Below are 15,742 nucleotides of genomic sequence, written 5' to 3'. Positions count from 1 at the left end.
GATAGACTGGAGTGAATTTTAACTCCTTTGAACTTGAATTAAGTGAAGGATTTAGGAAATCAATATTTTTTAATTACATATAGAATGGTGTGAAGATAATTATTTTTCAAATTATAAGAACGAAATATTGACTCATTGAAATTACTGAGAAAGGTAATTTTTTAATGCAGGCTTACTTAGAATTATTTTTAGGAAATGCTTGATGTTAAATAATTTAATTTTCAGTTTTTGCATTTACAATTGAGCCTGGGATCTAGGGACATAATCCTTGAGAACTTATATTGCTTGCTTTGTAAGAATTCTTCATAGAAATTATGTTTTCATGAAGCTTATAGAGAAGGTGTTCTAATATATCTAATACGGTGAAATATTATCTTCCCCTTAAATGAAAACATTTAATGTAGTTTATAAAAAACATGTTATGTTTCTCTGAGGTTAATTTTAACTCTATGCCCTTTATTAATCTTTCAAAGTTTTTCATATCTCAGTTACTTTCTAATTTCAGAGGGATGTCAAGAGGTCCTATTACTTGTAATACTATTATTTATCCTAAAGTAGTGCCATGGTGGTTTAAAGCTGTAGGAAAAGTTTTTAACCAGCTGCTTTAGGCATGTCTTCCCAAGCTACTGACAAAAACAGTGTGACCCATATTCAAGAAAACTTATCATTGAGCACCTACTATATATTCCAGGCACAGTGATTTTCAGTTTTGTTTGCCTTAGAACTAGATTACATAAATGTCCTGCAGGACAACCATATAAGAAAATGATTATGGCTCCTGAAGTCATCACAGACAGATGTGAAAATAAGATCAATACCTTAATTTAAATACAAATGTAATAATGGAATCAATTGAAATACTCTTGAGAGATATCCAAGGGAAAAACAGAAATACTGAGAACCTTGGTTGCAAATGTAAAGGGCATCAGATCAAGTTCATTATTAGTGATCACACATAGCCTCGTGCATCCTCATTCAGTCGAAGGATACAGTATCTTCTGTGGGGATCAACATACTCGGATCAGATCATCTTAGTGTCGCCTCTCTCTGCACCATTCTAGAAATATGCAAAAGCATTTTTAATTATTTATATCCTTCCACCCTATACCTCATGCCAACTACCAGCCATCTTTTGAGATAATTCTGAAAAAAAAATGAATAAACCGACCTCAGGCATATTATAACACTAGCAAAAAGTTCTCAACTTCCTTTAAGATATACATGAAGCACAGCCTACTTTCCAGTTGGGTTGTGATCTTGGCAAATACTCAAAAAATACCCCAGTCTTATTATTTTGGGGATACATCTTCTTAAGCATCACTGATTTTATCCATTTTTGACTTTATGATAACTTGGAATTTTTAATTTCAGCAAATATCACTTTCTGATTTTGTTCTTATGGTATGTGTGTACTTCCTTTGGACTTGCATCCTACTACATAATTACAGGAGTAGGTCTTTATATCTGTCCTCAGATCAGAGATGTGATGTAGTATAATTAAGAGTTCTGGTTATAGGGCCAATCTGCCAGCGTTCCAATACTGATCCCGCCAGTTCCTAGCTGTGTGACCTCCGTAATTTCTTTAACCTTCCTGTAACTCATTTACCTCATCTGTGACATAGATCCTCAAAAGCTCATTGTAGAGATTAAATTATTTAACACATCTAAAGCATTGAGTTCCTGGCCCAAAGGAAGCACTCATTAAGTGTTCACGGCAACCATATATTCAGTTAAAATTGGAACAATGACATCAGCCTGAGTACGGAGAAAATTAAAATTCTAGCTTAAATAGAACTAATTATGCTTTCTTTTACTCCCAGAGAAAAATCAGACTCCAAATGTTCTTTTCACGATATATCACTATTTTACATCTGCAGTATATATTCTTTCACATAATACATATGTTTTAAAAGTTCTGTATCCCTATTTTTCTTTTTCATCTGTGAAACCAGTGAAACCGATCGAACAGAACCATAGGTATAATGCCCAGCAAAGACTAGATTGTATTCATTTTATGGTGATGTTAGTCACAAAGCACAATTATATATTTTTTTAATTTCACATTCTTCTTACTTTATTTGTGCATTAACAATGACTAAAGATATTTGATTAGGTAAGACAAATGGCAAAAATAATCTGACAAAGCATACACATTTGAAATGACAAATTCTTATTTTAGTATAAGAAGCAGCATATATTTGAAAGTAAAGAATTTATATTTCTTCAGGCCCCCCCAAAATTGTTAACTGATACAAATAGATGCCCATATCTAATTTGACATAATCTGCATTGTGACAATTGTACTAGCACAATAGAGTGGGCTCTGGCCTTAGACAGGACACAGTGAATTCCAAAGAGTTCTGCTACCCTTGTGTGGGAGACCCAGATGCCCAAAGATCATCGCACAGAGTGAAAACAACCTGTTACTATGTGAAAATTGAATCTTTCTATAAGATAGACGAAAGATATCTCTGCCTCCATCAGTATTTGAACCTGCAGAAGCTCAAATGTTTTCTTGCTTCTTTTTCTTCACTAAGATCCCGCTGTCTGATAAACCTAATTCTTTCAGTCAGCATCTTTATTTCTGTTTTTGTAACTATGTCTTTAAAAGTCACATAGAACTAGCAAATGATGTCACAAGCTCATTTGAAAAATGCCTGAAAAACTACCCAAACTTTACTTTCTGTGTCTGGTTTATTCGTTGGGCCCGTTGTGTACTGTTCTACTGTTCAGGATTTTATGATTGCATGTGTTTTCTGTCTCCTTCCTTCCAGGTCGGTTTTACATGTTTATCACTATTTTGCCTGAATAACAACAAACCTAACGACTAAGTTTTAGTGCCCATTTACAATTCAGCATTATATATTCTTCTTTTTATGTGCCTAATATGAAAACAAACATTTCTCATTTTTTTAAAATGGTGAAATTTCCTCCATTTAATAGTACTGTTGCCCAACTATAGGGAAAAAAATCAAATTTTAAAACAAATTTAATTGTTTTTTTCATTTACATATCTGTGAAAGAAATTGCAGTGTCAACTGCAATTAAGCATTTTCTCTCTTCTCAAAATGCACTGTTTTTCAATGGTTCTACTTTAAGTTTCTCATCTCATTAACAGATAAACAAGATATTTTCTTTTTTATATAAATATCTTTGGCTATGTTTGGAAAAGATCTCTTAGAGTGTAACCAAGGAAGGATTTAGAGAACTGTACTTTAGGTCCTTTATTGGAGAACTATCTGAATGATTTTTACTGATACAGAAAAGGGCATTCCATGGAGTATAGAATTCGATGAACAAAAGTGTGAAACGAGAGAGATACATAGGAAGAAGTGAATACTCCAAGTTATCGAATCTATAACATAAATCTAAGGGGAATAGTGGAAGTTAAAGTTTGAAAGTTATGTTTTGGATAGACTAAGATTCATTTTAAATAATAAAACCAATAGTAATGGTAGCGAACAATTGTTAAGCACTTATTATCAGCCTAGTACTAAGGAATCTAAGAGTTTCTCAGATATTAATCCATATAAGCCTTACAATAACCAAAAGAAATAAGTATTTTGACCCATTTACAGATTATAAAATTTAAAAAAAGATGTCCAGTAACTGTCAATGGTCTGATGGCCAATGAGGGAGAGATAAGCTTTTATTTGAGACCACCTGATTCTAGAGGAAGCGTTTAATTGTGTCCCATTCGCTATTTGAATCCCAGACTTAAAAAAAACTGGACGCTATTCAGAAAGGAGTCTGCAAAGATGTTGTGTTGGTTGTGTTTTTGGTTTTGTTTTTGTCAACAGAGCGTTATTGCAGTTGTCAGGCTTTGTGGCAATAAGAGGCTTGTGGAGAATGGCAATGAAGGGATTACTATTAGAGAATTAAAAAAAAAAGGAAAATATTAGAATTCTAAACGTAGCAATAAAAGACAAAGTAGTTATCCAGGATGGTTCCAAAATCTTCAAACTGAATGATTGGGAAAAGATTCCCCCCCACCCCACCCCCATTATACTACTACTGAAGTTCATGTGCTGGAAGACTTTATTTATTTTAAAGATTTTATTTATTTATTTGAGAGAGAAAGAGCCAGATTGGAGGAGCAGAGAGAGAGGGACTACCAGGGCCCGATCTCATCACCCTGAAATCATGACCTGAGCCAAAAACAAGTTGCTCAACCAACTGAGCCACCAAGGTGCGCAGAAGAGAATACATTTTGATTGGAAAACTAATAACCATACTACATGTTGGCAAATTGAATTTAAATAAAATACATTTTTAAAAGGAAAACTAATAACCAACTAGGAATACCCTTGAAAGTACATTTCAATAAGATGGAGAGAGATAAAATACTACGCCTAAAATATATATCGAAAGTATGAAATTTTTTACAGTCTCACGATGAATTGTGAGACTGTAAAATGTGTACGTTATTAAATTAAGATTTTTGGAAGTGAAAAGTTGATGTAAGGGTGATAACTGAAAATACAAGTAGGCTGGAGTTATTTTTCGATAGGAAAGATTTGATCAAATGCATGTGACCATTAATCACTTTAAAAATGTTGTTTTAAATGCCATAATTAAAATTGTCCCTGTGTCTTCACTATTTCTGTGAATTGGCGACCAGATGTTCCCAGGATGAGATTTACTTGTGTCTCTCTGTGAAAGAATAAACAAGAAGCTATATCTTATTTTAGAAAAATTCAGTTTCACAGTTATAAAGTAAATTTAATGTTAGCCTATGATCATTATCTGCCTTATTTTTTCTTTTTTAAAATGTGTGGGGAAAATTTTTTCTATGCGTTTTACCTCGCTTTTGCTGTTGATAGTTCTTGAGGCTTGAGATTTGGGACAGAATCATTTCTTTGAGCTGCTCCTTTTACCATTTTTTTCTCTCACAATTATCCTAAGTATTGGGTTATGAGCTCCAAAACACCCTGGTAATCATTTGATTGCAAAATATTTTGTTACATTTTGAAGATTTGGGGTGATGGAATACAAACTATTTCCAGATATGTGAAGGATAAACCCTAGTAGCTTTGCTGGGCTCTGTGAAGAGACACAGGTGCACTTTCTTTTGTATGCCTCAAACCCAGTCCTTTCTGCCCAGCTCACCAAAATTAATGAAGACTCCTCTGTTTTCCACGGGCTTCTACTGTCAAGTGGCATATTAATTCATATTTATAGACGTTTGACTTCAGTAGTCTCCTCTAAAAATTTTAAGAAGCTCTCTGTTGTGGCCACAATGATGTTCACTAACTTTAAAAGGTTTTTTAGTTTTGTTTTTACGTTGAAACCCTGCCTACAGTTTTTGCTTCATGTCATTCAATGATTGTCAGCTTCTCCATTCACCATTTTCCCCAGGTCCTTGTGCTTTGACACATTCTATTTTCCCTCTGGAATGCTCTCTCATATACAAAACCACAGCCCAACACATGAGTTTGGCCATCTCTTATCATTAATCAACATTCAACTCATTTTTCCTTGAATAAGGAGCCTTTCCAGACAAAAACAGATATACATTCTTCTTGTTAACTTCTAGATTTTTATACAGGATTGCTGTTTTTAAAATGCCTTGTAAAAAAAATTGCCTCTACCATTGGATTGTTAAATCTTTTAAGAGCAGAATCCATGTGTATTCATTTTAGTCTCAAGTCCCAACATTTTGTTTGGAGCAAAGTAAACACCCTTAAGTACTTATAGACTACATCAATGAATCAACAAGTGGAACATCCTAAAGCTAAGAAAGCAAGCTTTTTTTTTTGTTGTTGTTGTTTTCTTCTCTTTAGTTATCTAGATAGGTATCCTCCTGACTTACAAAATCAATATAATTATAATAATCTCTTAATGCCAAAGCAAATAATCAAAAACTCCCAAACCTCACCATTTTCACTCCTAATCATCATCTTGCAAAATTCCGAAATTTCCATGTACTTTTTATTCTGTTCTTAACTCTATTTGTCCTTTTAATATTTTTTCTGATCGATCACTTTTTCTTTAAAACCTCCTTAAGCCTCAAAGTGCCTGGCTGGCATCTAACTCTTGATTTTGGCTCAAGTCATGATCTCAGGGTCCTGGGATGGAGAGACCTGCGGTGGGAAGTGTGCTTGAAATTCTCCTCCTCCCCTTCTCTCTGCCCTTCCCCCACTCGCAAGTGTGTGTGCATGTGTGCATGCTCTCTCAAATAAGTACATAAATCTTTAAAAAAAAACTCCTTGAGCCTCATGTTTCACTAACGCCAACTGCTGATTTCACTAGTATATTTTTTCCAATAGTCTGTTGGAATTACATAAATTTACAATATATGTAAAAAATTAAGTAAATATGAGGTAGTTAAACATGAGCATAAATGGAGATCCATTGTTATACATGATTATAGGCAGGAACAGGAGATTATTGATAGTACAAGATAACTATGGCTACAGGCAATTTATCTGACTTTAAGGTTTGGCAGTTTCAGTGTAACAATTATTACATGTTTGGTATTTTTACTTATCATCATTATTGCATAAGTTATTTTCAGATTGTTTTCTTAGACAATTATTTTTCTGTGGCCTTGTGGCAACTGAATAGCTCAAATACTTCTTTTGGAATAAGACAAAATTTTGACGTTTTGTATGAGAACTTTGTTAAACATGCAGGTAGGTTGGTACATTTGTCATGTTTTAAAAATGATATAGATATCTTACATATAAACATATTGTCGATATTATTTAAATAGGATCTATAACTGGCACCAGCAAAGATTGTCTAAAATTTGAACTTTTTCCTAGATTTTTGGGATATTTTTCACAAATAGTAAGCATATAACATGACTTTTATTTTATTTATTATGTGGGTATTTACCGTAATTAAGATGAACCCTGTTTAAACACAAAGTGTAAAGTCATGAGATGTAATATAACTGTTTAAGGACCCAAATCTTGTCATTTACCTTGTACATAATTAATTTTTAACAAGCATGATATAATCTTATTTCCACAATTTAGCATTTTTGCTATTTTTTTAAAGGTGAGTTTGGTTCACTTCCTCTCAGTTTTTAAAGATTTTATTTATTCATTTGAGAGAGAGAGAGAGATTGAGAGCATAGGTGGGGGGCGGGGAGGCAAGGAGCAGAGGGAGATGGAGAAGCAGGCTCTTTGTTGAGCAAGGAGCCCAAGGGTAGGTTGAGATCCTGACCTGAGCCGAAGGCAGATGTTTAACAGACTAACCCACCAGGGGCCCCACCTATCAGTTTTCAAAGCTTTAATTATCTGGTAATAGGTTAGATTGCAAGAGCTAGAGGGAGGTTTAATGAGTTTCTGGAGATAACTAAAATTAAAATGTATACATACGTTTAGATTTTAGAATAAATGATTTAAAATTATATTTATTATGCAAAAGAAGAAAGAACATTTTATCTAATATGCTATATCTATCTCACAAAACCAAAGATTTCATTCAAAATCAAGGTTAAAATTTAATCACGACACAAAGAAATAATTCAAATGACAACCTTGCATTCATGTATGACATTAAATTCATTAAATATGAATTTGTATTGTAGATAACTGAATTTCATTTCTTTGTCTTTTGAATTTTATATATATATTTTTTACTTTCTTCCTTTGAATTTTAAATCTTAATTTAAAGTTTAAGAAACTTTGATGTCTTAATTTTAAATCATTTTAGATGGAAATACATATAAAATTATATGAATTCTAGTGTTATAAGATAATTAGAAAATATAATGCAACATTTTTCTAGAAAACACTGTAATATTTGCCTCACTGGTAACTAGTGTCATCTGCTGTGCCATGAAGCAGATGTCTTGGGATGGGGTTGCCAGGTTTAGCAAATAAAAGACATGACACCTAAATACCGCATGGGTCATTTGTACACTAATGAGTATTTCATTATTTATTTGAAATTCAAATATAACTGAGCATTCTGTTATTTTCTCTTCCAACCCCTCTCTGAGCCTGCAATTCCTGTTTTTAATCTGCTATTTGTTTTGACATAGAAGCAACTGAATTATGTTAGGGGAAATCAGAACATTAAGAATCTTAAATAAACAGCCATGTTTTTACACATAGTTTTTAAATCATGTGTATTGTGTGTGTCTTTCTTGAAAATAAACTTGTATAAAATTGTGTTATAAGTATTTTATTTACCAATCCAGAAGATTTTCCACTTATTTTCATGGTTTAATTATCTAAGGTCTTATTTAAATTATTTGGAAATTGTATCCCTATTTAACTAGGTTATTAGTGGTTAAGAGATTAGATACATGGCTATATATTTTTTAAATGAAGGTCTTATGTATTTACTTTTTAAGCTTTTCCTATCTTTGCTGGAATATGGGCTTGGTTTTCATATAAAAGACAATGTGGCGCGCATCACTAGTAGTTGATCTGAACTTATGTACAATGATATTTGTGGCAGATAGATCTATATGCATAAGATCCTTATACCTGTAGGAACGACCAATCCCATTCAGGCATTTTTCGTGCTTTCTGCTTTGAAAATTAATGCTAATTTCAATATTGCAGGGAAATAACTAATTTGATTTTCTAATGTTGTTTTGAAGAAAACTAGTTGAAATACGAGTGTCTAAATGTCAGTAAATATTATTGCTCATTAGTCTCAAAGAAAAAGAACCATTTATTCTTTAAAGGAAAATATGGATATTTTGTTAGAATTTTAGATACACAAAATAATGGTATTTGTCTAACTTAAATGAAAATATTCTTTGTCTTTATTAAAGTGAGATAATTGAGTGGATTGTCTTCAAAAGAAATTTGAAGAGTACTTCTTTACTGCCCATGTAAAAATGTGATTTTCAAATAGTTTTGGAACAAATCAGTGTTCATATTTAATGGATTATGACAAAGGATTCCAGGAAAATTTTCAATGTTATCATAAACATAGAGGGCAATATATGTTAGAGTTCCATTGCCCGACTACATATCAAAATAGAGTCGAAGCACTTAAAAATGAATTCAGTCTCCAAACTTGATTTTAAGATACCAGTGAGGCAAGGTGTTTTTGTTCATCAAAAGTGCTTGATGGAAAGACTAGCGTGGGCTGGGCAGGGTTATGTCCTATTATTTCCCCCCCTTCATGGAAAATTTGTTAAGCTTCCAAGGCATAATTTCCCACATTTCTAGCTGAGTTTGAGATAGATTCCTTGAATCTATAAAATTTTATACAATGCTTTGTCATAGTAGATTTTTATTTTTTTCGCAAATACTTTAACTTAAAAGTGTAATGTCTTTAGCATTTAAAAACAGATATTTAGCATATTGACAACTCTTGGGTTTAGATGGAAAATTTATGCACAATTGCTATGTTTTTAGCTATCTTGCATAAATCAATTTAGATAATGATAATAATCAAGGTGTATTGTCTAATTAAAGGAGCTGATACACTATCATTGGTTTTTTGCTATAGAGTTCAAAGCACTCTTAATTAATCTAATTAATTAGAGTTAAAGATTTTTAAGCCAAACAAAATTGGGTTACTATAATTGTACATCTACCCTGTCAAAAATATTAGTGGTAGCTGACATGGTTGCAGTAACCCACAGAGTAGTGTGAAGGTGATTTTAAAATACACGTCCCACATACACACAAACACATGCAAATATATAGAAATCTCTAGAAGCCTATGAGTCCTCTATCAAGAAGGAACCCGGGACATTTCAAGGGGATTCATTTTCTCATACAAAGCTACATGAGGGTCATGGTAAACTGTCACAGTTGTGGAATGTACTTCTGGACAAATAGAAGCTCCTATTTTCAAGGTCGTTAAGTCTTTTAATTAATAACAAAGTTTGGCTTGAAAATAAACATTGAACAATACATTCTGAACTATTCACCAATAGTAAATTCAGGGCTTTGCAAGTGCATCAACTTTACTTGATCTTAGGGGGCTCATTCCAGCTCACAAAATAAATCTTTTCTTTGCATATACCATTCTTAGTGAGAAAATTAGCTCTAATTCATGTATAATCCATAGCCTCAAATAGGTATACAGTGTTTTTTTGTTTTTTTGGGTTTTTTTTTGTTTGTTTGTTTGTTTGTTTTTTAATTCATGAAAGACACAGAGAGTGAGAGAGACATAGGCAGAGGGAGAAGCAGGCTTCCTGCAGGGAGCCAGATGTGGGACTTGATCCCAGAGCCCCGGGATCACACCCTGGGCCAAAGGCAGACACTCAACCCCTGAGCCTCCCAGGTGTCCCAGTAAAAGGTCTTTATCACAACTAATATGTAGAAATATCGGTTGCATTAGATTCTTAGGGGAGATGGCGGCTATTGTTAAGTAACAAAAATTCAACCGAGTGCATTTTAAAGACCTAACTGGCCTTATTAAATGATTCACCAATCGGGCAGCATCGCATCCAGCAAACACTGGGGCTCTCTGAGGAATTTTACAAAATGGAAGGTTTTTATAGAAGGAAGGTGGGGCAAGAAAGTTATTAGCAAAAGGAAAGGACTGTTCCAGGCAAGGCTGCTTCTCCTTAGGGGGATAAAAAAGGGGTCTTATGCAGATTACCTCATCTTCCTTTGGGGAAGGGACAAGGCCCTTGTGTCTGACTCACTGGCGCTAATTGCTAATCAGAAAGTTCTCTTCTGACTGACTGACTGACTGACTACATCTCTGGGGGTGGTTGAAACTGCATTTAGATTAGGTAGGTATGAGGCTCCAGTTGAGGAATTTGGTCTAAGTGATGTCATTTTGAAAGACAAAAAGGACAGGCAGTGATTTTCTTTTTAATAGTAGTTAAGGGTGCTAAATTTGCTAGAGTTAAAATGTCTATGAAAAGGACGGGCTCAACATGTTGTCCATTTACTCGTTTCATTGATGCAAATTTCTATACCACAAAACTACGGTTGCCAATTCCTTATGTCTTCAAATACCCATGAATGTATCTTTTAACAAGCAGTTATTAATTGCAAATTACGTTGTAAGCATAACATACACATATAGACCAAACTGAACATTTTGGCTTTAATATGTATTTCTTGCATGAATGTTCTGAAGGATTGTTTGAGTCATTTATTTCACAAAGTTTTCTTTCTAAAAGACTAATCAAGTTGGAACCACTTTCTCCAGATGAACTCTTAATTTCTAGATATATTCTCTAACCCCTTAACTCTGTCAAGATAGAATAAGCAGACTGTCTGATGAAAGGAAAAACAGAAATTTAGTGTGAGGATGTTGTGAATATTATGAAATAAATGTAAGAACTCAAATTTAGTCAAGTTCTTACAGCCGCTCTAAGCTAGTATATTCGGACAAAAGAAATATATATTATATTAACAGAAGGTTTTCAGTCTTTTTATAATTCATGATAAGTTATCCATTTTTTCATTGAATATATCTTAAAATTTAAAATCTTGTCATTTTTGTGAAAAGGAAAACATTTGCAATATGAACAATGTACAATTATATTTTAAAATATAAAAGCAGAATTTTTTTGTTTTTTTTGTTTTTTTAATAATAAACTTATTTTTATTGGTGTTCAATTTGCCAACATACAGAATAACACCCAGTGCTCATCCCGTCAAGTGCCCCCCTCAGTGCCCATCACCCATTCACCCCAACCCCTCGCCCTCCTCCCCTTCCACCATCCCTATAAAAGCAAATCTAATATTGTTCAAGAGGGAAAATAAAAGACAAATCAAGCAGCGACCCACTTTTAACAGTTAACTGCTGCTATGCTCATTTCTAGACTTTACGGTTAAGACAGAAAAAAAAAATAGCCAGGTTTTTAAAGAGAATCCTCAAAAATGGCTCAAGAATAAGACAGAGGGAAGTTAAAAGAATTGATTATTCAACTGGACAGATCTCTAATGGAGGCTTGCTTTTAAACGATCTTTCAGTTTATGATATGCTTTTACTCAGGGAACAGAGGGCAGGTGTTTCTGACTTGTATGAGGGGTAATGGGCTTTAACTCTCCTCTGCTAGATTCACTTTACATATAAAGAAGTGTCCTGACCCTGAGGCTCATTAAATATTTGAATGTGCTCTGGAGTAGGTTACTGATCTCAGCCTCTGGAAGTTTTTCACTGCAGTGGAGTCTCAATCATCTGGGATATTGGAAAGCTTTTCTTTCTTTCAGTCACAAAAAATAGGTTAGATCGCGTCACACCTTTCTTCTTTCCTCTCTTTCTTTTTTCTTCTTTTTAAAGATTTTATTTATTTGAGATCAGAGAGAATGAAAGAGAAAGCATTGTGGGGGGTGATTGGGCAGAGGAAGAGGAGAATCAGGTTCCCTGCTCAGCAGGGATCATGACCTGAGCAGAAGGCAGACGCTTAACAGACTGAGCCACCTAGGTGCCCCTGTTTATTGATTTCTTTAGCTTCTGTGGTTCACATACTGTCATAAAATAGAAATGGTATTTTGCTTCCTGTTAGGCAGGTATAGAAATGTGAATATTCAAGTCATTGAATTGCCATTTTAATATATCATAACAAATTATTTTTCACCAAGCTAATTGTACTATTATTATGCATGGTATAAATAGGATATCAGGACTGGCATTTTTACAATTATCTTTGCAACATACATGCTTATAGTCATTGATCAGAATTTGTAAATGTTCCAAAGTTTAATATCATACTTAGGACAAATTATCAAGGGCAGTAACAGGATTCCACATATAAGGAAAGATATTTAACCTGGAACTTTCATTAAAAAAATGTATGTTTAGTATATGCATATATATATATATATATATTTAAAGATTTTATTTATTTATTCATGAGAGACACAGAAAGAGAGAGACACAGGCAGAGACATAGGCAGAGAAAGAAGCAGGCTCCATCCAGGGAGCCTGGTATGGGACTTGATTCTGGGACTCTGGGATCTTGCCCTGAGCCTAAGGCAAATGCTCAACTGCTGAGCCACCCAGGCATCCCTGCATATGTATGTGTTAAATACATACATACATATATATGGTAAATTGTAAAAAAAGTAAATATTTGAATATCTCTTTTCCATTAAGAGTGTTTTTTTCATCCTTAGTTCGGACAATAAATATCTTAAATATGAGATTTCTATGACTTATTCTGAAGAATAAATGCAGTGAATGAAAAAGTAGAAGTAGGGACACCTAGGTGGCTCAGAGGTATTTGCCTCTCTCTCTGTGTCTCTCATGAATAAAGTATTTTAGAAAAAGAATAAGTAGAAGTAAAAAGAAATACTAACAGTCCTTTTCCTATTATTTTAGATTTGACTGAAAAAAAAATCTTTTATCTATACCAAGTGACCAATTCCCTACATATGCTGATGAATAGCTAGGGGGAAAATATATTTGTGAATTGAAAAGAAAAATCAGAAAATTTTCAAGTATGCTTTCATAATTCCCAGACGTATGTAGAATACATCATAAAGCATAGAGATTCGATGTATATGACCCATTCTCTCTAGCCCGAAATGCTTCAGCAAGCGCATAGCCATAACAGTTAATGCTGTGGAATAACTGTCCTTGGCACTGACTCTTAAATGTAATAACATTGCTATATATATATGTGTGTGTGTGTGTATTTATACATATATAATATACATATATTTGTGTGCTACTTGTTCAGCATTAACCCAGACAGCCCTCAAAGATAATGAGTATTCAGTATTCAAACTCAGCTCTTAAAAGCCTTGAAACAAAATGTATGTGGCTATAACTTTAGTAATAATATTTTTTTTCTCTAGTTTGTCTGGCAGTACTTCACATTTGGGAAATTTGCTTCAGAAATGGAGGAAATCTTTCCTCCTGATTCTACTTTGTTCTGACCTGTAACCATAGCCCTTATCACTTGTCCTATTCAGATGGGAATTCCTGAGTTAACAGATAGGTAGGAGGAGGTAATTTAATAAAAGGTGATTATATTATTCATACAACAGCTGGAATAGGTGCGCTTTAAATAAAAGCAGCACACATGCTGCAGTAATTAAAATATGCATTTTAAGCTTATGTTTAGATTTAAAATAGCAAGTATAATGTGTGCTCAATTTCTGTTTTCTTAAAACTCTAAACTATTTTAATAATACAATTTCTTTTTGTATTTTGACTAAAAAAAATGAACGCATAAGATCCATGCTAATAGCTTTTCCCATAAGTAGTATTTTAACCTAATTAGAAATATTTTGCTGATTTAAATATGTATCAGGTTGACTAATTTCCACATTATACAAAGATGCAGTTTTTCAGTATGTGAATTTTTACACAAAATAAGTTACTTTATAGGTTGAAGACAGGTCAGTCTTGAGTTTCTTTTGTCCTTGTCCTTGAACTACTAAAAAGATGTTTCCTATAAATCAGTATTTTGAGAAAAAGCTTCATCCTGGAAGTAATATCGCTAACATATTTTGAGAACACTAATATTGTTTATAGGGTGTTAATATCTCCTGAGTTTTCCATGAAAGGACAGGATTATGTCTTATGCAATTATTAATAGCGTTCCCTTTTACTCACATAATTGTTCAGTTTGGACAATAAATTATTTGATCACTGTAATTACTTGCCCAATTCATTTTATGAACTTGAATTTCTGTGGTGCTTAATTATTCTAATTTACTGAAGAATTTTAAATTCTGAGTGGTATGAACAAAATATATTCAAGTCAGATATACTCAAGTTTATCATGAAACAGTATTTGAATTCAACAGCATAGGAAAATAGGATTTAATTATTTAAAAAGGGCAAAATTTCTATTCGCTTTTATAGAATAGTCTCTACAGTATTATTACCAGGTAAGTTATAACTACCAGGTAGTTTTGTGTTGTAGCTAACTTGTTTTATAATTCATCATACTATATAATATTACAAAACAAAATATGTTTTTATTTTTTTCAATACTAGTTACTATATAGAACAGGTATATAATCATTGGCACTTTATTTCTGTCAATGACAGTACCTGACTTTTACAATTTTAATTGACGTGTCTACTAAACAGTAGCCTAGGGAAGCAATGTTTGATAGTCTGGTTCACAAAATGAGCTTCTGAAGAAAAATAAATGAGAGAATTAGGGAAATAAATTAGGAAAAATATATAACCAAATAACCCACTTGAAATAAATGGAAATACCATAGAGGAGGAATTGAACTGACCACTATATTCTTACATTTGTGTAAAGGAACCCCAAAAAGAAACAAAAAAAAATCCAACTATTCACCAGATTGAAATAATTCAGTTATGCTATTTAGAGTAGTTCTTAATTCTTAATTGTCTCCCTCTCTCTCTCTCTCTCTCTCTCTATATATATATATATATATATATATATATATATAATTTTTATTACAATTGATTTTATACAATCAAATTACCTTTCATCAAAATTGAACACAATTTTCAGTACATTTTTATTATATATCTATTATGTGCCAGATTCTGACTGAGGGAATGCAGTTTTTACTCTCATTGTGCTTATTGCCAAATATAAAGATTATGGATAGGTGGGAATAAATATCCATTATTATTATAAATAAATAAAATACTTAAAATCTTAAAATCTAAATGATTGAATTTGGAAATTCTATTTCATAATTCAATGCATTTTATAAGACTGGGCCAAATTCAATAACTTTTTCTCTTTTCACCTTTACCTTATTTATAAGAAAACTGATTGCTTTTAGGGGATAAATTTATATATATTTTTTTCAGACATAAAAAGGTTTGATTTTTGCATAATCTCAAAGATGAGATAAAGTAAACCTAGAGAATGTGAAGCATCCTTTAACTTTTTAGCTACATAAGTATT

General features: G+C 32.8%; 1 protein-coding gene across 2 annotated transcripts in view; it reads left to right on the top strand.

The window, feature by feature from the left end:
- Positions 1-15,742, top strand: part of PCDH10 (protocadherin 10) — a 61,050-nt gene that overhangs the window by 24,817 nt on the left and 20,491 nt on the right. The gene's annotated exons all lie outside the window — the stretch shown is intronic.

The sequence above is a fragment of the Canis aureus genome, chromosome 20 (genome assembly GCF_053574225.1).
Source record: "Canis aureus isolate CA01 chromosome 20, VMU_Caureus_v.1.0, whole genome shotgun sequence".
Taxonomy (NCBI): Eukaryota; Metazoa; Chordata; class Mammalia; order Carnivora; family Canidae; genus Canis; species Canis aureus.
Note: the sequence above shows the minus strand (reverse complement) of the source record. Positions and strands in the feature narration are given on the sequence as shown.